At 45.0% G+C, this 24,413-nt stretch overlaps 2 long non-coding RNA genes across 3 annotated transcripts in view; one reads left to right on the top strand and one right to left on the bottom strand.

The window, feature by feature from the left end:
- The first annotated feature begins 3,893 nt into the window (after positions 1–3,893).
- The window catches only part of LOC114584492 (uncharacterized), a 43,515-nt gene continuing 22,995 nt past the window's right edge, over positions 3,894–24,413 (top strand). Inside the window, exon 1 of the long non-coding RNA XR_003703666.2 lies at positions 3,894–4,037. This is a non-coding gene — a long non-coding RNA (uncharacterized LOC114584492). The remainder of the gene's footprint in view (positions 4,038–24,413) is intronic.
- LOC114584491 (uncharacterized) overlaps positions 12,669–24,413 on the bottom strand; it is a 126,461-nt gene continuing 114,716 nt past the window's right edge. For both annotated transcript variants that reach the window (XR_003703664.2, XR_003703665.2), the window contains 2 exons: positions 14,583–14,695; positions 12,669–13,050 (listed from right to left, as the gene is read on the bottom strand). This is a non-coding gene — a long non-coding RNA (uncharacterized LOC114584491). The remainder of the gene's footprint in view (positions 13,051–14,582; positions 14,696–24,413) is intronic.

Here is a 24,413-nt window from a genome sequence, read left to right as displayed (position 1 = left end):
CTTCCAACATGAGGCGGATGGGGAGCTGGCCTCCTGAGTTACACACATTAAATTGGAATCTACTTCAAGGAAGGCTGTGCTGCGGGATGCAGTCTCGGAAGGAAATGATCTGTAAAAGCTCGGAGGGAATAAACTGTAACGCAGGCCTCGAAACACCTCCACGTTTGATAAATGTTATTTTATTTTATTGCTGAGGGTGGGGGGGGGGGGAGGGAGAGAAACATTAAGGGAACTATCCAAACGCATTGATTTCAGTGCGCTTACGTTCTCCGGATCGGAATAAATCGAATGTCCCTTGACCCCGGTCCGCTGTCCTCTTACTTTAGAAGCAAGCCGCCCTTATTCAACTTTTACAGAGTAAACAAGTACTGGACCGTAACAAGGAAGTGTCTACAAGGTATGCTCTTAAAAAATAACAAAAAAAAACCACCTTTTAACGGATCAGCAGATACCAGTTCGTATTGCTTCGCAATAATTTTCCCCACACACTCTTGGGTACAGACTAGGTGCTTTTAACATTTATTATCGTGGTGTGTGTGTGTGTGTGTGTTTTATGGGGGAGGGGGGGATCAGGAATAGATAAATATTTTCTAGGATGCTTCGCACTCTTCCGAATATTGTTCTGTAGAGAACTCCAGCCTCGACCAGGAGATGTTGGCCTTGGAAGCCTAGCATAAATTTCGTCGCTATACGACAACCGAAAGAGAGCAAGGAGTGAGAACCTAACCACTTCTCAGAGGTTAGTCTCGTTGAGCTTAATGAGGCTTACTCTCAGGTAAGTGAGTTTAGGATTGCAGTCTTAGTTGTGGTGTGCAGAAAATCCTGGCTTTGTATATACGATGTCCTTTACCATAACTACTGGTGGACTTTGAGTGGACCTTCTCGGATTCTGCAAACTGGCTCTATAAAATCGCCTCTCTCTGTGCCCCCCCCGCCCCCTTTCACCACTGCCCCCCCCGTTTTTCTTTACCGATTTCCTTTCCCAGTAACACCAGATGACCATCCACTACCTACCTCCAGACGCTTGATAGAGCGAAAACTTTTCGAAATCCTACATGGATTGAGAGCGAGATTTAACCTTTCCACAACTAGGACTGAATTTCTAACAGAAGATGGGCAATGTCCCTCTTCAGCTATAAAACAATTAATTTGTATTTCTGATGGCCTATTGATTAATATCTAATACCCCCGCCCCTTCCTTCTAGGGCTGAAAGCATTGAATTTACTCTTTATCGTCAGAAATGGTGCGGCCGGAGGGGGGAACTGTTAATGACATTTTACACATTTCCGAATAATGGGCAAGCAGCATACACTGCCCCTCATATTGGTCTGTGAATCCTTCCGAGAAATTCCAGAACCAGTCTGGAAAGGCTCTCTAATGGTTGTTACTAAATAAAATTTAAAAACACTCAGTGGGCAAGTTCCTTGTTAGGACAGGACTTTTTCCCCACAGACGTGTGAACGTGTGTGTCCCTCCATAGGTAATGGATCTTAAAAGTTTTCTTTTCGGAAGAATGGAGTCCTTGTATTTTATTGTATTAACTCCACTTAACTAACAGCTAAGAGCCTACCAGCTCTTCCCAAATTCATTGCAGCTGTCAGAAGCTACACATTTTTATCTGAACCTGATTCCACCCGCCGCACCCCCCCCCCCTTTCCCCCTTTTTGGTTGCCAGGAGATCACACACGCGCGCGCGCTTTCGAGGAAAAACTCTCCCTTCTCCTTCCCTGTCTTCAAGCCAGCGAGAAACCGAAAGAGCTTGAGACCATCCTGTGAGGGAGGCGGTCCATTTGGAAACTGGCAACGTTGGATGCGAAACCGACGTGAAATTGACTAGGTTAGCTCTTCCCCACAGTCTCCTGCGCCTCGGACATCACTGCTATCAGAGGCAAAGCTTCACAGCAGGAGGCTGGAAGGGCATCGCCTTTACACTGTTATTGATTCTTGAAATTACTTTTTTTTTTTACTACTTTTGCTCTTTCTCTCATTACGATCTGCGACTGGTAAATACTCTTCCGCCCCTCAATACATACACGCACTTCTCCACCCGCTTCTGTTATTTCCCACGTCGCCACCCACGCTTGTTAAACCCTCATTCATTTTATTATTTGGTATTGCCACTCTTCCTAGTCGTGTGGGTAGGGCCCGGACGCGCGCGCGCACATACACACACTCTTTCTGACGTCTTATTTAAAAACAAGAACAGTCCCACATTCACAAGCAGCCGCCAGGCCCCATGGAAGTGATAGCCTAGACATCTCAGTTGATTGTGAAGACACAATTCCTGCCCTTTGCTTAGATTTGCCTAACCGAGATGATTTGTTTCGAGGTTTCAGAGGCGTTATGAAAACCGTGCTTAATCCTTCTGTCCCTATATTCGACACACACCCTTACCCAAAAATCCATATTCGAGATGATGATGATGGTGGTGGTGATGAAGATCACACCCCAACATTCCCCACGTCAGTTCTCTCTTATGAAAAGTGTCCACGTCTCCCTGCTGTTTTCATCTAACTACAAGGGCGATATTCTTTAGATAAAGGTTCGCAACAATGTGTGCATGTGTTTGACAGAGAAAGGAGGGGGAAACCAGGAGCAGAAAGAGATTTCAGATACTCCGGTCTGAAGACTCGGGACCTAGAGAAAAGAAAGTAGACATTGTTCATTTCAAAGGCTTGCTTCTTTCTCTTCAACACCCCCCCACCCCAGTGAAAAAAGGGGGTAGGTGGGATTGTGGGTGGAGTGGCGCGGGGAAGGAAGAGGATCGTTCACCGAACATGGAGACAGCCAGGGGCTCTTTAATCCTCAGACTCTCGTTTACCCCAGGCCTTCTTTAGAAAACAGAGCAGCCACTAAAATACCTCATATTTCCATCTCTCTCTCTCCACTGCCGCACTTGTCTCGCCTATCTTGCCTAGAAGTAAGATGTCCCCATCGCCTCTGGGTCAGGCAGTGATCTCTCTCTCTCTCCAACGTAACAAACAGCCGGGTTAATTTTATCTCATTAGCATTTCCATAGCAGACTTCACACGCAGGATTCTCTCTCTCTCTCTCTCTCTCTCTCTCTCTCACACACACACACACACACACACGGCCAACAACCTTCTCCTTTCGCAGGTCTGGATTCTCTAGTAACCCCCCAACAGGACCTTTGTTCGTCATTCTCCATCTCTATCATCCCCATTTATACCTTTGCCTCATTCCAACTCTTCCTCTTTACCTCCTTCTAACCCTCCTCTAACCCTCCCAATCTCTCTCTTTCTGCATTTCAAATTCTACCAGTTATCTCTTCTTCTGTCTCCAGTCATTTCTCTCTCTCTTCTTTTTTTTTATAAAAAAAAACATTGATTAATCTTTTCATGCTTTCCACTGATGGTTTAAAACACACACACACAGAAGCAGAAATGAGGGGGGAGGGGATTTGGTCAACACCAAAATGGCAAAGTTCAGCTTGTGGGGGGAGACCCCTCCAGCTACCTACAAAGAGGCTGGGGGGGCTTTGTAATAGCAGAAAGAAACAAAAGTGAAAAGAAAATTGCAGTTGAGTCTCAAGTGTGAGAGTGTGTTTGTGTGTATGTAGATGTGTGTGTGTGTGTTTTAAAGGCTCCTTTGAACTGCCTTTGTGCTGAGTAGGCAAAAAACCTCTTTGGCGATGCCAGTCACGGTTTAAGGAACTTTGAGTTAACCTCTTATATCAAATGAATCTTTTCATTTGGAAACCAATAAATCTCAATCTAAGGGGGCTACCTTTTGTAAAGCCAAGCCTGGGCTTTAGCGGAGGCAAAGGCTGGCAGCTTATAAAAAACAGAAGAGATAAAGTTTGCCTCTGTCCCTCCTACGCCCCCCCCCCCCCATATCACCCGGCCATATATATATATATATATATATATATATATATATATATAACACCCACTTGTTGTTTTTTTAAAAAAGTGGGAAGTTTGTTTGTTTGTTTGTTTGATGATGGTGATGATGATGTTTGTGGAATTGCAACCAGTGGCACAAGGAACCCGGAAGACTTGGACCTTTACTCACAGTAAGCCGATTTACTTCACTATAGTCTTGAACCATCAGGGGTGATTTATGTGTCCGTAAGAAAAACAAGACATGTTTTGGACTGGAATTAGAGGGGTGGAGCTTGAAGGTGCCGGTGTGTGTGTGTGTGTGAAGAAAGGAATGAGAAAGATGGGTGTCTGGAGAATTGACCGTGCAATCCTATGCATGCCTACTCAGAAGTAAGACTCATTGCGTTCAATGGGGCTCACTCCTCAGTTACGTGCGCGTAGGATTGCAGCCGAACTGTGCTCGCTTTGAGGAGAGAGCAATCAGCTTCTTATTATGAATTGAGTTTGGAGGACCAGTCGTTTTAAAAGAACATTTGAAAAGAAAAGGTGGAAAGATGCTTTAGGAAAAGAATGGGTCCAGTTCTGCGAATTGATTGCCCCTTTCCCTGAAATTGTATACCCCTTGTAATGTGATTGTAAGAATCAGGGGAGGTAATATAGACATACAGACGGATGGATGGATGCGTTTCCTCCTGTCTGTCTGTCTATTTGGTTTTAAAGAAACTAGCGTGTATTTATATCTGCATGTACATTGTGTGTGTGTGTGTGTGTGTATTAATTCTGAAATATATACAAGCATATATAAAAGGAAATCTATAATGCACATGCAGGAAATGCTAATTCACACGACCATTAATCTCTCTTATAAAAAAAACCCCCAGTACTTCTATGCTTTCTTTCGCTGACATGTAACTCAGTTCTCCTCCTGTCCTTCTCTTTTCTTTCAAGGGGCTGCCCTACCTCTTTCCCTTTTCTCTTTTCTCTTTTTGCCTTCAGCTTGTCTCTATCCAAGAGAGTTATTAATTACTCTTACAAGGCGGGCGATTCTTAACTAATAACAAAGTTGTAAATTGCCACCTTCTCGCCAATATTTCTCATTTGTCAGTCTTGATTGATTTGATTAATATTCCACGAGCGGTGGTAGGGGTCGCTTGGAAGCCGGGCTTACGTAATTCGGCAGACTCAGGACTGCTACGAAGAAATCGTCCTCGGTGGACGATGGGGTCCCTATCCACCAACATGCAAGTGTGGATTACATTGGCAAGGGAGGAGGAAGCATATTTGGGGTGGGAGGAGGGAAGTGACGCTATAACCAGATGGACGTGGAAGAACATCAGATGCTGTGTTGGGATACGGGTGTTGAACAAAAATTAAAATGACCCCTGTTCGCCTGTTGATATGAAAGCTGACCAAGGAAGACGCAATAATGACACAACCCAAGGAGAAAACAAGGGCTACCCAGGTTTGTGATGCAATATTTATAATCAACCCATTGTGGATTCCAGCCCGAGGAAGGGCAGGAAGATGAGAAAAGGCCGCCCCATGAATAATTTCACTTCTCATTTTTCTCTCCCCCCCGATTCACAATCTCAACACATCCTAAAAAGTATTTGCCTTTAAACCCATCGAAGCCCCTTGAACACCCGGTGGGTGTAAATCGCTTGGAGACGCAGGGCCGTTGGGTTCGGCTGGCTTTTGGGCCTGGAAACCAAATTCTGGCTGAAAGTGAGGGTGTGTCAGCTTGGATAATTAAAGAAGGAGTGCCCCCCCTTCTCCACACAAACACGACCCTCCCTGCCTGGACGCTCTAACAGCGACACCCTCAAAGCGCTCAATCAAACAGGGTGCCCATTTCTTGGCGTATAGATGTCCGGAGACACGCCTCTCCGCGTCTGGGGGTCACCTCGGCCAAGTGGATCTCTCTAATGCACCCAGGCGCATCTGAGCTGCCGATATGCGCGCTGGGGGTGCCTGGCATTTCAGCTAGCAGGCAAGGACTCCGCCTGGGTCTCTATCTTCACGCGCAGTCTCGCCTTGGGGAAGGCGCGCCACCGCCGCTCCATCAGGATCTCTCCCCGCAAATGCTCTCCCTTGCAATCCATTAATATCTGTTTCCTTCCAAGGCCACTTGAGTTATCCCATCTTAATTATATTAAGTGGAGCAGCAGGACTTGCTAGTACTGAACATGACGTATGAGAAGGGCCGCCTCTTCCATCTTCGATTGTTAATATCTCTCCCATGGCCTCTATCAATATTCGCAAGATAATATGCCTGAAATAAAGGGGGGGTGTATTTTATTTCCTCCAAGCGTCACTCTTAAATCTTTTGTACATATATTACAACTCCTTCCTTCTGCTCTATTAAATATTTTACAATTCCTTCCTTCCTCCTCTAGCTTCCCTTTTTAAACCTCTATTAAATAAAGTTTTACTCTTTCTTTCTTTCTTTCTTTCTTTCTTTCTTTCTTTCTCTTTCTTTCTTTCTTTCTTCTCTGTTAAATATGGTTTCTCAACTCCTTCCTTCCAAGAGGTAGCATAGGAACACAATTCACTCTCCTGTGACAGTATTTGCACGCCACTGTATATATCTATCTACATATATGCGTGTGCGTAATGCTACTCTTAATTATGACCTGAGACTATTTTAACTCTGAAATGACAGACTCTTGCTAGAGAACGGCTAGATTTGTAGAAGTAAGTAAGAAAATCTCATGTGTGTATACACACACATACAACTGTAGGTATAAAACATTACACACATACCAGCCGGCCAGGGATAGGTACTTTGAAGTCCCATAGTTTTCAAAAAGACAGTTAAACAGGTGTTTTGGTTGTTGTTTCTAAAGTAAACCCTCACTGAAATCCACGAGGTTTTAAAGTGCTTTACTTGACGGAATTATGCTTTATCATCATACATAAGAAAGGCGATCCCTACGAGGGATCAAAAAAGCAAACAAAAAACAACCACCACCCACTCATCGCATTTTCTTACCGCCTTCCTTTCTCTCGCGAGAGCATATCATGCAAAAAAAAAAACCCAGTCTCGGGTCATTATGTATATTATGTATATAATCACTCACACATATAGTGGCGTGCAAAAGTTGGCAAAGGATAATACCTCTCGGAAGGAAGAAGGGAAGGATTAAGAAACTATATTTAATATAGGGGAAGGAAGGAAGGCGACAGAATTGGCTATACTGCCATTGGGCCACTTCCTAAACAAAAAGTGTCAAAGGTGTATCTGAATGGTGGACAAAGTGAGGAAGAAGTCGAGGTGTTCTAATAAAGCGTCCCCAATTCCATTTTTGTGCATGTTTACTTGGAAGTAAATCCCATTGTTTTCAATGGAGTTTGCTGCCATGTACAGTGGGAATGTCCAGGGAAATTAAATTTAAGTAGTGGAACGGGATGTGTAGGATGCGAGGGGTGGAATCCTGACACGTTGCCTTTATGCAACATTTCTCATTCTTACGCTACTGTAGGAGATCAGTAAAATGTTCAGTATGTGTGTGTGTGAGAGAGAGAGAATGAATGGGCCCTTGTGGTCCATTTTCTCTCTTTTCCTGACTCTATAGCTCTTGCAAAAGGGGGAGTGGGGACCAAATTAACCTAGATTAAGGCCACCAGACTGCCAACTCTTTATTCCTTAATCTCGATTCTCCCACCCACCCACCCAGCCCAAGACATGCAACCCTCCCTCCCTCCCTTCCCCCCGGATGCACTTAGCTGACAACACCTGTTTCTTCTTTCCCTAGAAACCCAGAGCGGACCTCGTCAATTTCGCGTCTGAAATTGATGACGTCAAGACGGAGCGGTCTAGGCCGGGGAACCGGCTGTGTGTGTGGGCGGGGGAATCAGCTGCTGCGAGCGCTTTCTTCTGCGCGTTCAAGGCTCTGAGCAGGCGCTGTCTAACGAGGAAGGGAGAAGTCAGGCGAGGAGCTCCGCATTTCGCCCCTTCCCCTCTCCTCCCACGAGACTTCGCTTTCCAGCTCTGACACTCCCGCGCGCAATTTTTCCTCGCGCAATTTTGGGTGTCGTTTTACGCCTCTAAACACGCCTGAAGTTTAGCCACAGAAGCAGCAGCAGCAGCAAAACGCCACAGCTGAATGACAAAGGCTAGGGGGCGAATCATCCACCTCCCTTCTTCCCCATTGATGTCCAACAGGGCGCCTCCTTTGCTCTGTATCTTGCAGCAAGCAAAGCCAATTGATACTCCTGGGATTTACAAAGGGAACATTTCTTTCTCGAGATCTTGTACAAGAACTCTCTCATTCTCTCTCATACACACATCTAATATCCACCCCCCCTTCCCCTCTCCTTACTGTGCTTCGCACACATGGTACTCAAAGCAGGCATTCCCAGGCAGGATGAAAGAAACTCTCCAGCACAACCACGGTTACAAGCCCCACACCACCCCTGTTTCATTCCTCCCCCTCCCCGCCAACCCTCAGTTATAGGGGGATGGCAGTTGCAAAGATTCGCGAGCTATCACAATCCTGTGACAAGATACCGGTGGTCATATTTGGCGTACGGGAGTCCAGGGGCAAGGACTCGCCCACTATCTGTGGGATGGTGATGGCATATTGAACTTTACATTTAAAATTTAAGTATATTCAAAATCACCTCCACCACCACCATCAAGTCAGGGCCACTGAATCCAATAGTCTTTGTCACCCATCCATTCATTATTATTCTAGTTTCAATTTCGAAAACTAAGCTAAGGCTCCGGTCCTAGGAATTTAGCCTGGGAGCAAATCCCATTGAACTCAATGGGCCCGATTTGAAAGTAATTATGCATCGATTTGCGCTGTAAAATTATTGAGGGGATGTAAACGAGTAGGGTGAAAGAGTCCTGTACATGGGTGTATATGGGGGCGGGGTTGTGGGGTGGACACGCCCATTTTTTCTTGGCCTCGCCCACAGTTGCCCCAGAGAATTTTTGGCGGAGAGAATGAACCCGGCTGGGCCCAAGGCATCCCATCCTTTTACAGTAATGGATGTTAAGTTATGGATCAGATTGGACTGAGGGCAGAAGAGTTCGTCTTTATTTAATCGGTTTAATGACTCGCTACCATAAGGTATGTGCTGATGGCCCTTATACCGTGATAGAGTTGACCCCGGATTAAGCCAATCTTCCCTATGTGCTTTGAACTATATCTCCCATCAGCCCTAGTGGTAGCTGAGGCTGATGGAAGTTGTAGTCTAAAAGCATATGGAGGGCAGACAGCCAGGGAAGGCTGGAGAAAATCAAGACAGAGTATGGTGGATACGTCAGTGCTTACTATCTATGAAAGCTAAAGCAATCTTCCATGTTCAGGAACAGTATACCTCTGAATCCATGAACAACAGAAGGCCAATACTTTCATAGCCGTCTAGTTTTATCAACCAGGACATTCTGTTCTTACGATAATGAAAGGCAGGGGGAGATTGGATTAATCGGAGTGAAGGACAGGTCTAAGCTATTTCAAGAACAATAACAATTGAAATTTCAGCTGAAGCGCTCTCGCTCTCTCCTATCTTATGGGACTTCAAAGAGAAGGATGATTTGGATGCCGGTGGACGCCTCTTCTATTCAGTCCTCTTCCTCTTTGATAGACTTACCTCGAGAGGAACCCTAGCATCCCAACCATATACCTATGGATGCTGGAATGAAAGAGACAGGCTGCGCAGAAGTTATGAAACAGTCCAAACTACATATTCTAAATCTAATTCTTGAAATCGGAGTGATGCCAATTTCTCAGTGCTGCGAGCTCCTCGTTTTAAGGCACTGCGGTTCATTTATAGTAATAGGCAACTAGGTGAATGAATAACTCTGTTTGGACCAAGAACTTGGCCTTGTGCGCACTTCCTTTAAACCGCCTGTTTTATTCTCAAGTGATAGACCACGGATGAAGTACCCCTGAAGTGATGTATGAGGAAGAGATTGGGGCTACTTTGAGGATTCTTGGGGAAAGTCTTTGATACAAACAAGCTGGGAAATAGAGCAGGACATCGCAAGTTGAGGGAGGAGTTAATCACACACACACTTTGCTTCAAAGAAGCACCAACCACCTTGCTGTAAACAACTCAACACGTTTCAGGGAGTCCCGGAGTCGTGGCTATTGCTCTTGCCTTATTGCCACCAGGACTTGCTCCTAGGCGTCAGTCAGTCCATCAATTTCCTCTCTTCCCCACCGATTATCCCCCGGGTTTTCCAGATTCCAGAAGCAAAAGGAACAGAGAACCTCGTAGCTCTCTAAAGCCTAACCCATTGGGCTTTTCGTGGACTCTCAGTCCACTTCCTTGGCTGCCATGAGACTCTTTCTTCGATCTTCTCCTGCAGCTCTGCTCGTAGATTCCTCCTTTCCAGTTTCTAGGATAGAACATTATCCTTTACCGCGCGGGTTGCCCGGGGTGGGGGGAGACTACTATGTGGCGTGAACTAGGAAGGCCCTGACTCTGGGGCGCGTGGTCCTCTGCGAAAGCCTGGAGGAAATCTCCTCGCTCCCTCCAACGACATATATCTTGCAAAAGGGAGAGAGAAAAATCGCACGACACAACCACGCGTCTGCTATGCAACCCGGAGTCCCCCCTCACATCAGAAACCTCTCCTCTCCTCGGCCTTGAGAAGGAGGGTGCCTTCTCTCCCTACCCACCCCTGACCCATAAATGCAAACCTCCCCTTTCATTGCAGTTCCCGTTGACCTGCCATGGGGAATGGGTCAGCTCCCCCTCCCCTTGCATAGCCCCCACCCGGGAAAAAAGTTTGCAGTGTTTCTCCCCCACCCAGTTTAAACAGCCCTCACCTCCACCCTCAGCGACCCTGAGCACCACAGCCTCAGATCTCCAAGGAACAGGCCGTGAGCAGGCTTAAGGGAGAAAAGTATAGAAATCCTGGCGTGTGCATCAAGCTAATGATAGATTTCCCCTCCCCACCCCTCCCTCCCCCTTCTGCGGTGTGTGGGATGGTTTGATATATTCCGGTGCCTGGGATTAATGGTTAAATTTCAGACTGCTTTTTTTTTTATGAAAGCATGTTCCTCCCCCCCCCCCCCTCCTTTCCCTCTCTCTCTAATCCAGGAATCATTAGCAACACCCTCTGGCTACATGTTTTCCACCGCTGAAACATTATGATCGGGTTGTAATACAAATTCCACAGCCTTACTTTGCATCTTTGTGGTAGGAGACGTAACGGCAATAATATTATATTTGGGGGGGGGGATTATTTTTTTTCGGTTCTCCCCCGCCCCCCAACTTTCCCCTCTCTCGCCTACTCTCTCCTTTCTTTCTTTTTTATTTTTATTTTTTATTTTAAGGTCAGACACCCACAGACATTTCTCCCAAGGATTTGGGAGGTGCGCTTGTCTAAAACGATAACAACACAAAGCTTCACACTATCCCCAAATTTCGTGACTGTCTGTCTTCTTGTCTATCTCTCTATCTCTATATAGCCCTTTTATATGTACGTGATCAAAGCGTGGCTCTTCAATTCCACCCCCCTCCCGCCTTTTGAATCCTTTGTTATTAAGGAAAGTGGACTCCGCGTATTATGTCCTCTCTAATATTCAAAATTGTAAGACAGAAGTCTTCCTCACTTATCACGGGGGTCCACCTGTCGCAGCTGTTTGGATCTATTGTTCTCAAAGTAGAATCTGTTTAGACTCATTTTTACTCTCACTCCCCACTGCCTCCCCCCTTTATTTTCTTTACCCTGGAAAACACTCTACACGAATTAATGATGGGTGGGAAATATAAAGAAGCCAGGGAAACAACAATATTTTTTAAAACGCATCACAGATGCACAAATGTTTGTACCTTCTTCTGCTCCTCTGCTCAGCATCTTTGAGTTGCTTCACAGATTGTGAAAACGAGGCGTGAGGCTGGAATCAGAAACCTTAGAAACATGCTCTGTTCGAAGCCGCCTCTGCGCCGGGAGACGTAACTTTCCCGTTCGGTTCGATAAGTGTGATATAAACAGATAGATGGACTCTAAGAATTTGCTTATAATAAATTGAACCCCAGCCTATGTCTAAAATAAATGGTCTCGAGGAAAATGCTTCCCCGCAAACGTCTGCGGTAACATATGAACGCCTTTGGAATGCTACATATAATTCGCGCTTTTCATAGGATAGCCTTTTTTCATCATTTCCCCCTGCATGTTTCATTTTATGAATATTTATCTTTGTTATTTTGAAAAAATAAACAACAACCACAACCAGAAGTGATGATCATAAATATATTTTCTCCCAAGTTTGTACTGGCCCTCAGACACTGTTTTAAAAATACTGTTATTTATCTCAAACAGATTGTTTTTAAAATATCCCAGTTTATTCGCTAAAGTGTATGTCTGATTCTTTAAAAGGGAGAGATTGCGATCGACAGGCAGATAGAGAATAATCACTGATTTAGAACTTGTCCTTGATTTGACTAGGCAAACGTTTTGGTTTCTGCCTCTGTGTGTGTGAAAAACTGAAATGTCCGCCATTGTGGCCAAGAATTAAAATATGAACATAATCCCCTCGCCAATGGCGGTTGAGTCTCTGCCTTGGTTTGATTTTCCTCTGAGCATTTCCCCCCGCCCCCTTGGCGTTACTCGATAGCTTTCCTTTCCATTGACTCATAAGGGTGCGTTTGGGTTACCTCCAAACTTTAAAAAATAAATAAATGAATGAATACCGGGGTTTTAAATTATAGGCGAGGTGTGAAAATCTATCCGTTATTGTATAGCTTAAATTCAAACATTGCCGGTTAGGTTACAACTTGTAAGTCTTTGAGAAACCGTACACCCAAGGTTGGTTTTGCGTTTCTTCTCTCTCCCCCCCCCCCATCTCCCCCCCCCCATCTCCTTCACACATACACCCACACATTCTGATACTACAGGAGATAGCCAGGAAAGATACAATGTCTCTTCAACTCCGAGCGAAAGGGGCACTTTCAAGTGTCCGATTCTATTAGGTCTCTTTGATTATGAGAGAGAGAGAGAGAGAGAGAGAGAGAGAGAGAGAGAGAGAGAGAGAGAGAGAGAGAGAGAGAGAGAGAGAGAGAGAGAGAGAGAGAGAGAGAGAGAGTTGCAAATAGCACCGGCATCAAGATCTTCTGGACTTGCAGTTTGCCTTTCAGCGGCAAGGTGGCGCTCCAAGGTGACAGGTTTGGGCGAGAGAGCCCCTTATTAGCATGGTTTCTGCCGCGGAGATTAGGAGAGGGTTACAATTCCATTGGGCAGCTCTGCAAAAAAGACAAGATAGAGCAAACAAACCTTCAAACAGTCTGATTTCTTAAATAAGAAAGAGGCAAAAAGGAGGTGGGGGACTGGCAGGTAGAAATGAGACTTATTCAGGAAAAGTGCAAAGCATGTGTTTTCTCGATACATCTTAGATGCACACACAGACACACACAAACCAGGCTCCTTTTAAAAAATGGGGGGAGGGCTTACAAGAGATAAACGTAATTATAAATAAGTGAGTTCGAAAACACGACGAAAGTTATGTTACTGATTTTAACCTAGGCAGCGTCCAGAGCGAGCACAAGGAGAAAGACTGGAGAAGCAAGGCATTAACTCAGGAGACAAGACTCTCTCTTCGTAAGTTTTCGGGGTTCGGAGAGAGATTCAGTTCTCTTCGCTTTTGTGCTACGAGACGGAGGTGATGATGCAGAGGGGGGATTTATAGAAAACATGCCAATCGCTGCCACGCACCTGCTTCTCCCACTTTCCCTTCCTTTCCTCTCCTAAATTTATTTATTTTTCACTCTCTCTTCCTCCTGGAAACAGAGGCGAAAATGTCTGGGATTTGAAGATCAGACGAGCTCTTTTTTTTTAAAAAAGGGGGGGATGATCAGGCCGTGTTACTGCTTTCTTTCAAATAAAGCAAACAAAGCAGCCAATATCTGGACCTGCAACTTCCTCCAAACCCATATGATCCAGTTTTTAGATTCCTATGCTAAGGTCTTTATTTTCGCTCTCCGTCGACTTAGATTTTATTTTAAAAACAGAGAGAGTGAAAGGAAGCGGTGAGGTTTAGGAACTGTTTCCAAACTGACTAGTTTTAACAACTTTTTCCTTTTGTCCCTAGTCTCTCTTTCTCTCCTCCCGCCCCCCTTAGAAATTTTTTTATGGTGGGAGTAGAAGTGGAGAAGATGCACTCTTTATCCCTCCCATCTTTCCTTCAAGGACTTTTCCTATTAAAAATCAAGACAAAAATGATTCCTAATTAACCTCCGGTTCGGTATCTCCTCTGTGGATAGGCGTGAGACGCGGCCTAATGGAGCCATCGGTTTCTATGATATTAAAATAGATTTGAAAGGCAGTTCAGAACTATCCTTGCCGTGTTTTGTATCACCCTTCATTGTAGTCTTCTCAGTTGTGACACCCCACCCCGCAACTTGTGCATTTGGAGCACAAACGATAGATTGAGTTTGGAGATGTTTGTTTTGTTTTAAATACATCTGAACGCAGACAGCAAAGGAAGATGCTCCAAAGCGCGGCTGAGGCCTTGGAGGATGCGATGCGTCCAAAGGGAAACAGCCGCGATGTTCCTCTCTGGCCTTCCTTCACCATTCATTTCTCCAAGAATTTTATTTGCCCAGCGTGATGAAAAGTGACACTCGCCAAATAGACAGCTTCTGAAAGTAATGAAGTCAGATGTGGCTTTAACCCGACGGTTGGTACAAATAAATGTGAAAACGAGCGGGGAACATTATCTGCTCGCTTAACTAGCAGCTAAAATACAGAGACCGCGCCTGCCCCCCCCCCTGCATACCATTGTCCCGCCAGGAAAGGATCCGTAGATTTCATTTCAGCGTCTCCCACCCTAAGTAATGACAATGTCCATCGCAGATATTAAGACTCGCCTCTTTCACGTTTCCACAATTTCTAGGAAAGAAGTCGCAAAAGAGAAGTTGGTGTGAATTGCTTTAAAAAAAGAAAGAAAAGCATTTCTTTATTCTTTCCCTTCCCCTTCCCCTTCTTTCCTCGTGGAGAATTCCATCGACCCATTTCTCCTTTAATAAAATAATAATTAAAATAAAAGTCCACGCCCTTCTCACCAAATTGCTGTGAGAAATATTTCCCGATCTGGAAAGAAACCAGCAGCATTATTCCTTCCTCATCGCTCCCAAATGTATCATAACAATCTGGGTGCATTTTATTATTATGCCAATTGCTTGTTGTCATACTTTGGGCAGGAGGTGGAGAAGCCCCCTTCTCCTCCTCCGAAATATTATATATATTATATACATATTATATAGTCCCTTCCTTCCCGCAGATGTAACCAGACAATCGTATTTACTGGGAAAACATTTTGCGAAGTACTTTCTCCCTATCCGCTCCCAGACACTCGCTTACTGTCAGCTGCAAGTGTATTTCTGGGAGAAATCATATTGTGAAGGAAAACGGGAACGTTTGTGGGTTTAAGCTCTGGAGCTACCATCCCAAGGATACATAGACGCCTTCTCTAATTTAGAAGGCTAGTTAGGAAGCGCATTGAGTACAAGATTAACAACAACAACACGAAGAGGAACGACCTTTAGGATACAGGCGCGCTCACAAGTGTTTGTAAACACGGGCCCACCCCCCTTAACGCTGTTCATATTTCAAACTTTTCCTCTGCTTAAAATAAAACGAATAGGAGAGATCAAAGTACGTTTGCATATATAGAAAGGGAGGCGGGTGGGGTGACGGGAAACATATGCTTATTGAGAAATTGTCAATCGGTTGTGCAAAAAGGAGCATGATTTCAACATTAGTTCAAAAATATCCACACCCTAAATCGCAGGAGGTAAAATAGTATCTAGGATTCACCACCCCCCCTTTGGTTTTCTCTCTCTCTTCTTGTCTAGATTGCATGTTAATCAAGCGGTGTTTTCTTATCATGTGACGGTAACAAGTCGAAAGCTCTTGGCATTATAAGAAACGTGCTTTCCTCAGTCTCGATAAGATCAGATCTACATGACAAATATAACCTGGTTTGAAACCTGTTTAGCTGTCATGGAAGCCGTTTAGCTGTTCTTGGGGAAAAAGCAACAATTCACTCGGTTGGGGATTGTAGTTTGAACGGTACCCTTGCCCCGAGATTTCTTTCGCATGGAAGCCGTAAATCTTAAAAGCAGGAAGCGGGTTGAGAATACAAGGGTAGATATGTTGCCCCGTTTGTCACTAGGGGCTGGTCTAGGAAGAGTCGCGTTTTACTTGCTGTAAAGTATGTCGGAGGAGGGGAGCAGCAACCATCACGCTATTAAAAGTCCCCGAGACGACACTTAGGCCTTCTCCAAACAATTGCCCGGTTATTTTAAGCTCGAGAAAAATTGGGACATTTTATTTTGGGAGGGGGAGGCGGACGAGTCCCTTTAGCACTTTATGGGATTCTTATAAGTTTTCCAGCATATGGGACAAGGGACGACTTCCTATTAGATCGTTCCCAGTGTCCTTAACAAAATATTCTTGAGGCACCGAGAAACGGGAAAAGGAGAAAACTGAACTGCTCATCCCGTTTTGGCTACCCGGTCCTGAGAATTTGCATCCTGTACTCGCGTCCACCCACCCCATTTCTAGCCTTTCAGGAGTTATCATACAAATATTTCCAGGGCTGTCAGTCGATTAGAGGCTTTTCAGTGGGCGAGTGGCCTACCTTTTAACCGAATAATCGATGGCTACCTAAGTTGTCATGAGATCATTTGCCCTGTTATGAAAGTAAAGGAAGGTGCCTTTGGGGAGATGCTGAACCAAAATCACTTGCAATGGAAGCTACGCTCTTTGTAGACCGCCAGACCCTCTGGAATATTTTCTATATTTTATGACCATGACAATCAAAGGGCTGGGGATATTATAAGCATTACGGATGGCTGATTAATCAAGGGCATACGTAGCTGATTAATCTGCCGTTCCAAGCTTGCACAAGTACATGAAATTTAAGGTTGTAGGTTCTTCTACGACGCTCCCACTTCCCACTTGGGAAGAGTCTAACCATTGATCTCCCCTCTAGTTTGCCTTTGAGTGAATGGGAACAGAAATATTTTGGCTTGACTTGGCTCTGGATGGAGAGCTATGGGACTTATGCGGGGAGGCGATGGGGCGGAGAGAAACCCAACTATTGTTGAAACCCCTGAGCACTGTACTCTGGTTCATCAGCGACAAGGGTGGAGCATCTTGAATTTAGGTATGCTGAGATGTCATTTAAGGTGAGTGTGTTTGCGCAGAAGCAAAGGGAAGCACAGAACGTGAGAACTGAAGGGCAGTAGGTTCAGGGCAGTAGGAACATGCTCTTCATCCAATGCTAGAGTCTGGAATTCATGTTGGAGTTTGGAATTAAGAGCCATACAAGCTCCTCCCCTCCTCCGATTCATTTGTAGCCCCTCATTCTGCCAAGTGAGGCCCTCGACTTACAAAATTGAGGACCACAAGATTGGGGGGGGGGCAGGTCAACGCCTATTGACTGGAGCAGCGATAGGGCCACGGACATCTGAGGACCTGTTGTTGGGAACACTGAGCAACCCTCAGTTTTGATACCCTGCTTCTGATGTCCCGGCTAAGGCCTGGATTAGATGGACAGCTGAGTCTTATTTGGCAAGCCATACGGGGAAAGCTAAAGGTTGGTAGAAGAGCACGTGCAGAAGGTCGTAGGTTCAATCCCTGGTATTTCCAGGTGGGTCTGGCTAGACCTCTTTTTGAAACCGTGGACAGATGCTGCCAACCAGTGTTGGCAATATTGGACTGATGGTTAAAATTGGTATAAGGCAACTGCCTGTATTCCCATGACCGTTCATAGGTTATAAGGGGCTCAATCTAGTCGGAGTCTGCACCACCTCACCCAGCATGGCGTTGGATTTATTCCGAATTCTTATTTATATGGGGAATATACACGCAGGGGTTGCAAAACTTTTCAGAAGTAGGAGATCGATTTTCTATTCTTACTTTCTTTCCTTCCCATCCCCCAACAACCCCCCTCCCCCAATTCGCCGAGTTGTTTGAAAAAAAGCTGTCAAACCCCATTAGAACATCGTCCTTTGAGTGGCAGACCCCAAATGCTTTGAAAAGCTTAAAGGGTTAGGGAGAGAGAGAAGGGGGGAGGGGTGCCTCGTCTATTTAAAACGAAAAGTGATATCCTCCCCCTTTAAAGATGCTGTGGATAATCTAGAACAGGTTGTGTCTGTGATCCAGGGATGAAGGGCCGAAGAAGCCGCGCGTTTTCATCTCCAAAGCGAGGGAACTCCACTATCCTGGAAGTATGATTTTTTAAAAAAAAAAAAGTGTTATTGTCTACGGCGACTAAATCATCGCATACATACGTTCGCAAGTAAAGTGACATTTAGGTTTACGAGACACACACAGAGAGAACACAATTGACCAGGGAACTAACTATATCGTAAGCAATCAAAATTCGCTTAATGAACCTCATTAATTGTTGACCATTAGATATTTCCAGAAAACGGAGGAAGGAACTGAAACACTTAAAGGATCGCTGATCCCTCTTGCAGCATCACAACGTAAAATGAAATATTTAGTTATTTACCATCATCCAAAAAACAAACACTCCCAACTTTACCCCAAGCAACTAACTAAGTTATTGTCCCACTGGTTCTAAAGAGGTTCACTCTAGCATTGAAATCATTGGAAGCTAAAAAAATTGCTTAACTCTAGGTTGGATGGTGAGCAACAACAAAGAGGAAGCATATTTAAGCTTCGGTTCAACAAGCGAGAGCTAAGTGCAGTGTTGTACCCACTTCCCTAGGAGCTAACCCTACTGAACTCAATTGGGATTACTTCTGAGTAGACACAGAGTCGCACCACCCAATAATAATAATAATAATAATAATAATAATAATAATAATAATAATTTATTATTTGTACCCCGCCCATCTGGCTGGGTTTCCCCAGCCACTCTGGGCGGCTTCCATAGAAACCAAGAATACACTAAAATATCACACATTGAAAACTTCCCTGAACTTAAGATGTCTTAAGATGTCTTCTGAATATCAGGTAGTTGTTTATCGCTTTGACATCTGATGGGAGGGCGTTCCACAGGGCAGGCGCCACTACCGAGAAGGCCCTCTGCCCGGTTCCCGAGGCTTCTCTGAAATCTCTGGGACCTTTAAATGGAATTAACTGGATCCAAAAACAACGGATCCCATTGCAACCACCACCACAACCACCATTACAATTTAGCCAGCATTAAGCACCCTTAAAGGCTGTTGGTTTCTTGAATTCGAAATCTTTCTCTTTGAAATCCATAAGTCCTTGGAAGGGCTGTGCCTGTTTACTCATAAGTATACCTCGCTGGACCAATGGGGCTCACTCCCAGGAAAGTGTGCATAGGACAGGATTGAAGTCTCCACGAGGAGACCTGGAGTGGGACTGTTAAGAAGACCGACTAGCCAACCCCATAGAGCGCATTTGCGGACATAAACAACTCTGTTTTTCTATGTTGGGTGGTGGTGGGGAAAGCATTTCTCTTCATCTGGAGCTGCTGATTATGCAGTCGTCACTGGGAAAAGGAAGTCGTCAAACTCGCCAACCATTAGCTCTGTAGAGGTGACTTTAAGAACACTCCTTTCCAAATGAGACAGAGATGTTGCGGTGGTTGGTTGAAAAGTAAGTTCGTTCTTTTCTTTCTTCCCCAAGAGTGGAAATATTTGAAGTTTTGAGATCTGAAAGATGGCATGCATTGCCAATATGCCCCCCCCCACCCCTTGATAGAACTTCCGGGCCATGGTGTGGTCTGTTGAACTTTTTTTGGGTTTTTTGGCATACACATGATGACGCATTAGGAAAAGCTTCATCTGCGGAGCCCGAAAACACAAACAGGGCTCTCAACAAATAAAGGAATTAGGTCCCCCGACGAACTAGCTGAGCCAGGCATACAGGATTTGAAACGCTGCCCCTACTACTGGCGAGGGTAGGAGTATTTTAAGTAGGAACATGCTCATTTCTTAACGTGGACTCTCACCCAGTAAGTAAGTCTTGATAGATTCAGTAGGACTTACTCAAAGTGAAGACGCGTGGCATGGGCTACAGTAGCAGATGCATTGTTAATTAGAAGTTCCCCCATTGAATTTCAGAGTAAGTTTACAGGGCACTTCAGATGATATGTGGTGGTGATAATAAGTATGTAGTAGTAACCAATACAATAATAATAGCTAATAGCTAATAAGATAATAAGTATTAGCAAAATAATATTGCCTGAGGTTTCTTTTATCCTTCTCCCTCCCAATCCCCATTCCTTTTGTGACATGCCTTTTATAATGTTAGAGGGAAAAATACTTTTTATTTGTGGTTAAGGAGTCCAATAAAAGTGAATTAAGTAGTGTTTATTTTATACTATATACACACTGCTTGATTGTAAAAAAGTAATCTCAAGACGGTTTACATAAAGAATTACTACTACTACGATACTACTACTACATACAGAAGTACTACGCTGCTGCTACTACTACTACGGTAGTAGTAATGTATAGAGACATGCTTCAGATGTCACTTCATAGAATGAGGCAAAAGCAGAGAGGTCCCAGCCCCGCACAGCTTGCAAAGTAGCAAGGAAGGAACACCTAACTCTAGGCCTAGCGGCAGAGTCCTCCCTCCTAGTTCTCCGGCTAATTTATTGCTCAAGCCCAACTCGTCGAGTAGCTTCTACAGGCATCCCACGGGAAGCCCCCTTTAGCAAGGATTTTTCGCCCCCCCTTCCCCCCAGCCAGACACCCCTCGCCTCTCTACAGCTTTTCTCTCGCTTGGAGCCACAGAGATTTTCTCCAACTCCGCAGCAGATGCCTCCACAGAGACTTTTTAGGAGATAATTAGATTATAAAGAACATTAAAGTTGTTTTATTGATTCCCAAGGAATTCTCCGAGAGGGTGGGAACGGAAAGCGGCGGGGGAGTCGGCTTTCATCTAGGTAATTTCTTCGGATCTCGCGATGAAAGGAGGAAGCGCCGAGAGTCCGCTCGACCGCCCAGTCTCCTGCAGCCAGAAATAAATGCGCGCGCGCGTACCCGGTTCCTTTCTCGTGTGATGGCAGAAACACGTCTTTTCTCCCAAAGGTACCCTTTCTTGAGGTTAACAGTGGGAAGGATGAAAGGTCTTTTCCCTTCCTTAACATATGATTCCCTGCATTCTTTCTGCAAGTCGGGTGGGAGGAGGCGAAGAATCAACACGCCCCACCCCAGAATACGCATCTATATCTATTTATCCTATTATCCCAATCCCAAACTCTGAGACTGTTATAGTTTCTACCTACCCATCTCGCTTTGGCTGGATATCAAATCCAGATGGTCTCCAAACGTAAGTTCTGGGAACTTCCAAGACTTGGTATACAATATAGACCCTTCCTCCCCTCTGTTGGTTCTCCATGGACCTCAGGAGCAGGACCTGTTTCGATGAGGTCAGCAGTTACTTAGAAATGATCCCGGCTCTCCTTTTGCCAATGACGCCAGGACAAAGCTGTCGTTTGGATTCACACGATCAGTTGGGGCCCTGGTTGTTATAAGTGGGAAGAAAAATCTTGTCTTCCCTGTAGTGGTACAGACAGAGAGGGGCTTCGATGGCAGAAGTCTGGGCTTTTTGTTCAGCAGGAGAACCTCTAAAGGCAGCCAGACTGACTTAGCTGTGGGATATCTAAAATAAGGCAGTCAAAACCAACTACCTCTGATTGCTAGAAAGGCACTCACACAGAGGAAGTTGGAACTCACAGGGTCTATAAGGAAATCTTCCTTGTGAGAGCCACTCCCACTGTGTCCAGCCAGGTAAATGTGCGCAACCCTATACAAGATGGTCAGGTCTGGCCTGCTCTCTTGCCAATCCCTTCTATCTGATCTCATCTCTTCCATGTTTCATCAATAACTAGGGATATAGGACATATGCAGAGTAACAGCTCAGACTCCAATTCTAATCTAAACTGTAATATATGTCTGTAACTACATTTTAAGCCTGCCTCAAGACTGCTACTATGAAACTGAGTGAGTAAATCTATCTTTACTTACAAAAAGACTGTTTTGCGTGTTTATTGTCTGAAGGGGAGAAAAGGGGGGAAATACCAGGAAATCCAGCCTGCCGTAAAGCATCCTGGATTACTTAAATTAAATGGCTAAAGCTAGCTTATCAACAGCTTCCTCATTTTTGCTGACAAAAGGATGTACTCTGCTGAACTCACAAATATAAAGTAGGTTTATATCTAAGAAACATAGCCCCTCCTAGTTTCAATACACATCCCTACATTAGTGCATTGTGAAGTAATTCACGTTATCATCTAATGAGGGTGGGTGATAAGGCCAGCAGGTTTAGTATTACAGTCGTACCTCCGCTTACGTATCCCTCTGGATATGTAAACTTTGGGATGTGAACAAGGCAAACCTGGAAGTATTTTTCCGGGTTTCGCCACACGTGCATGCGTGGAAGCTCTAAACCACGCTGCGCACATGCACAGAAACGGTCCTCTGGTTGTGAATTCCTTGAGATGCAGCCAGACCTCTGGAACGGATCCTGTTCACAACTGGAGGTACCACTGTACTTTATTGCATCACTGCCCTCTGTTAAGAAAAACCTGGTCCCCAGATGTTGTTGAACTCCACCTCCCATCATCCCTGCCCCTGACCATTGCCTAAGCTGCCTGGGACTGATGAGAACTATAGTTCAGCCACATTTGAGGACTCAAGAACTCTGGTCTACATCTGGAGTAACCAGCATGCTGTCCTCCAGATGTGTCCTCCAGCCAGCGTGTCAGGGGTGGTGGGTAGAGGAGTCCAACAACATCTGGAGAGTACTCTCCTGGCTATACCTGGTCTACACTGGCTGGCAGCTTCTTTCTCAGCCTGACTTGGAGATGCTGGGGATTGAACATGGGACCTTCTGCACTCAAGGCCAATGTTCTGCCACTGAGCTAGAAAGCATATTTCCTAGCTATTCCTAGAACAATTAAAGTGTCACCTGTTACCCCCTGCTTTCCATGCAAACATTTTAGCTGGTCTTGGATTCCCATTCAAAACGTGTCAGCTAGATGGACCCATGATCTGATTCAGGGCAAGGCAGCTTCCTACACTGACTGCTACTTCTTCTACCCTGTTAACTTAGTAGATTAACTTCTTTGTATTGTTATCGTGTGAATTTATTTTTTGTATTTATTGACATTCTTATTTCTGGTTGTTCTTAATATTGTTCATTTGCTGCTTTGTGAGCCACTTTGAGCACCACTGTGGAAAAGTGGCGTACAAATAGACTGATGGTGGTGATGATTCTGTAGCTGCATCAATGGGCCAATTGAATGTTAGACCATCTTCAGAAGAACAGGGAGGCTTATATAGCTGGCACCCTCAGTCTCTAACCTATAGTGGGGGTTTTTAAAAAATGAAAAAGGAAGAATTATCTTTCCTTCCCCCCCTTTGAATTTCAGTTTTGAGAGCCGGTGTGGTGTGATGGTTAGAGTGTTGGATTATGACCTGGGAGACTAAGGTTCAAATCCCCACTCAGTCAATGAAGCTCACTTGATGACCTTGGGCTAGACACCATCCTTCAGCCTAGCCCACCACATTGGGTTGTTGTAAGGATGAACCATGGGAGCTCCTTTGGAGAAAAGGTGGTACAGTGGTAACTCTGGTTACGAACTTAATTTGTTCCGGAGGTCCTTTCTTAAGTCAAAACAGGTCTTAACATGAGGCATGCTTTTGCTAATGGGGCCTCCTGCTGCTGCCACACCAACAGCGCAAGACTTCCACTCACACCCCGGGGCAAAGTTCGCAACAAGGGGCATCTACTTCTGGGTTAGCGGAGCATGTTACCCAAAGCATTCATAAGGAGGACGGCACATAACCCAAGGTTCCACTGTATATAAATGTAATAAACCCAGGCACATGTACTTGAAGAGCTCAGTTGGTTAGAGCATGGTGCCGGTAACACCAAAGTTGCAGATTTGACCCCCATATGGCACACTTGCATATTCCTGCATTGCAGGGGGTTGGACTAGATGATCCTCAGGATCCCTTCCAGCTCTGCAATTCTATGATTCTACAAAATAATCTAAGCCGACTATTGCTGCTACTATAAGAAGCCTAATGCTCTCAGTGCTATTTTGTTGTATAGTTGGACCCATGTGTCTGTTAAGGTTCCAACTTTGACGCAGACAGTTGGTTACTCATTATGCCAAGGTTTGATCCCTGTATGGGACAGCTGCATATTCTTGCATTGCAGAGGGTTGGACTAGATGATCCTCAAGGTCCCTTCCAACGCTACAATTCTATGATTGTATTACTCCTTTTCTTGCCTTGGGCAAGTCGTTTAATTTCTCGGCTTCAGTTCTTCCTTTGTGAGAAAGAAAAAAAGAAAAAGGAAGAGGCTGTGACAGTCCTCGCAGGGCTGTTGTGAGGACAAAGACAATGCACATCACAAAGCATTTTCTCAACAATCTGGTTTGCAATCACACTCACAGTTAACCACCAGTAAGCCCAGCCCAGTGCAGTGAGACTTATTTCCGAGTAAACACTTCTGGAGTGAGGCTGCCGAGGTGCTAGGAGCTGCTAGATGAACAGGGCTCTGCAGGTAGACTCTGTCTTCCCCCACTCTGGGTGAGCCAAACCAATGTTCTTGTCATTACCAAGGCCAAGTTCAGGCAGCT

This window comes from Podarcis muralis, chromosome 14 (assembly GCF_964188315.1).
Source record: "Podarcis muralis chromosome 14, rPodMur119.hap1.1, whole genome shotgun sequence".
Classification (NCBI taxonomy): Eukaryota; Metazoa; Chordata; class Lepidosauria; order Squamata; family Lacertidae; genus Podarcis; species Podarcis muralis.
The sequence above is the reverse complement of the archived record's forward strand: the minus strand, read 5'-3'. Positions and strand labels throughout refer to the sequence as shown.